General features: G+C 38.0%; 1 pseudogene; it reads right to left on the bottom strand.

The window, feature by feature from the left end:
* Positions 1–309: 309 nt before the first annotated feature.
* LOC145261368 (U2 spliceosomal RNA) lies at positions 310–463 on the bottom strand (annotated as a pseudogene).
* Between the last annotated feature and the right edge of the window lie 2,469 nt (positions 464–2,932).

Below are 2,932 nucleotides of genomic sequence, written 5' to 3'. Positions count from 1 at the left end.
TTTCCTCAATACATCAACTAGTTTCACGATTTGTTGGAAGCGATGTTAATGAAAACAAGGCCGATAGCCATTAGTTGCGTGCTCTCGTGTAATGAATGAATGCGTGAATGTAGGATTGACATGAAATTCTTAAAGATAAACTAAAATGACCGAAAAATGGGCTGAAATGACTTAAATAAATAAAAAGTAAATGACTTAGAATGACTTTTAATGAACTTAAGGATGAATTGAATGACTTAAGAATGACTTGAATGCTTAAAATAACTGGAATCCTTCAAAAACAACTTGAATGATCTGGAGAATGACTTGAATGGCTTCGAGACTGACTGGTTGTAAAGTGAGTGATCAGTTTACATTAAATTAATACAGAAAAGTGATCCCCCACCTTATATCACAATAAGTACAGCATTTATTAAGAACAGATACTACATTTTGATCTTGGCCAAAAGGCCAAGAAAAGGGTATTTATTTGCTCCCCCACCGAGCAAATTAGACTCAAGGCCGATTTTTAAAGTGAGGAGTGAAGGGGAAATGGGGACCAAATCCCCGGGGAGTAGGGGAGATGGATAGTGACAATTAGTATGAAGGGTTGCCCCTACATTGACCAAGGTCTTATATGTATGGTTGGTATTTATTTGCTCCCCCACCGAGCAAATTAGGCACAAAGCCGATTTTTAATGTGAGGAGTGAAGGGGAAATGGGGACCGGCTTCCCGGGGAGTAGGGGAACTGAATACTGACAATTGGTATGAAGGGTTGCCCCTACATTGATCAAGGTCTTATATGAGGGGTCGCACCCACATATGGTCTTTGCTTGCAGTATCTGCTGGAACAGATATTACACTTTGATCTTGGCCAAGAAAAGGGTATTTATTTGCTCTTCCAACGACCAAATTAGGCACAAGGCCGATTTTTAATGTGAGGAGTGAAGGGGAAATGGGGACCAACTGCCCGGGGAGTAGGGGAGCTGGATAGTGGCAATTGGTATGAAGGGTTGCCCCTACATTGACTAAGGTCTTATATGTGGGATTGACCCCACATATGGTCTTTGCTTGCAGTATCTCCCGGAACAGATACTACACTTTGAAGGTTAAAAAGCATAGAACAGCATCTATTAACAACAGACCTTTCATTATAACCAAAAAGGCCAAGCACAAAAGTGTTACGGACAGACCGACCGACCGACCGACGGAGTGATTATAGAGTCGCTTGCACGCGACTTAAAAGTGATTCATTTATCAATTTCATAAAAAGTAGATAATTCAATTGTTTGCTTTCGTTTATCCGATATTAGACATCGAGTAATTATAGAGAAGAGCATGTAAATGTTACTATCGTCATAAGTTAAAGTGTTTCTGTTAAACGAACTTGAATAGAACTTGTCATTAACCGCTTGGTCGGTTGTTTTTTGTTTTACGGCATATCAACCCTTTTCAGGTTACTTAATGTCGAATCCAGTTATTTGGGAGAATTATTTTTATTAGAATATATTTTCCCCAGTCGGTTTCTATTTAACCCATAGTTGGGACCCTAATAGGGACTACCACTCCGGGTCAGAGTGGACCTGGGAGCAATGGATATTAAGGATGGTTCCAAACTCCTTAAAGCCCGCAAGCTGGGGTGTCACCATCGGATATAGTTTAAGTTCATATCCAGGACCCTAACCACTTAGTCACTATCCAAATTTAACAGTAATATTTAAGTTAAATACTTAATTTTATTGCTTTGCCGATAACTATAACAGTTCTAGGTGGCCCGACTCTCAAGCTTTACCTTCTCCCTTTGAGAATAGATTAATTTATTGCTAATCGTATAAGGTGCTAATATCGGAAAATGCCAACTGAACTGTCCATGATATTTTGCAGGTCAAAGTGCTCTTCCTCTAGGACGCTGGCTTTTAAATCCCATTGTCTGGCCCATGTGTAACATCTTCCTGCCATCGGAAGAAGATAAATAAACCCCATAATGTACCTCCCCTTTTCGGTTAGCATTTATTCGTATAATTAACAGGAGTGGTTATTAGCTTTAATATAACTGGTTACCTCGATAGTAAAACTTGTCGATTGTGAACTATGTTTACATTTAAGAAAAAAGGTCATGGAGACTAGGCACAATGTCTTTTTAGAACAGCTATGTTTAGTAGGTTTACGCATCTGAGCACACCGACGATAGTAATACAGCGTGGATCTAGATTAGTGGTACATAGTGATTTGGTCAATTTAATTATGCGACATTTTCACTTGGAATTTAATCAGTTGCTGTTTAACTTTAGTGTAGGAAACGTATAAGAAGAAATGGTCCTGGTTAATTGAATCAAGTGGTATAGACGTTGTCTAAATGAATAAAAGCGCAAGTTGGAACAATTCCTTGCACGAGCGATGAGGTTAAAAGACTTTGTTTTAAAAACAATTCAACTCTATAGAATCAAAATATAAATGGACCAACCGTAGTAAAAGCGATTAGAAATGTTCTCTTTTCATTCGCTAGCAACACTAGATGTAGAGGATGACAGCCCTGGAGTTTGTCTACTTACCCTTAAATGTCACCCAATAAAGATACTTGTTAAGCAAAAGGCCGTCAACAGCGATCTTTTAGTCTTTTGTCCTTCTGGCCTTTTAGTTCGGAGACGTGGGTAGTACATGAACAAAAATTAAAGTTGCACGCTGGGCCCCTTAGCAAACATTCTAACCATTATGCAAATTGAAAATGTATTTTTATATATTGGTTATGTACAACCGATTTGAATTGGTGCGTTAACTAATTTGATTCTGAATTGCACAAGAAGACTTAATACATTAATTATTCTTTTATTTTAATGACTGTTTGGATTTTAATAAGCAAATAGTTTTTGTATATTGTTTTATTTCGTGGACAAAAGTTTGGCATTTGTTTAAAATGTTACCCTTCAGCCTTCTCTATAGGTGGTGACTTGA

This window comes from Euprymna scolopes, chromosome 37 (assembly GCF_053919585.1).
Source record: "Euprymna scolopes isolate OS-2025 chromosome 37, ASM5391958v1, whole genome shotgun sequence".
Classification (NCBI taxonomy): Eukaryota; Metazoa; Mollusca; class Cephalopoda; order Sepiida; family Sepiolidae; genus Euprymna; species Euprymna scolopes.
Note: the sequence above shows the minus strand (reverse complement) of the source record. Positions and strands in the feature narration are given on the sequence as shown.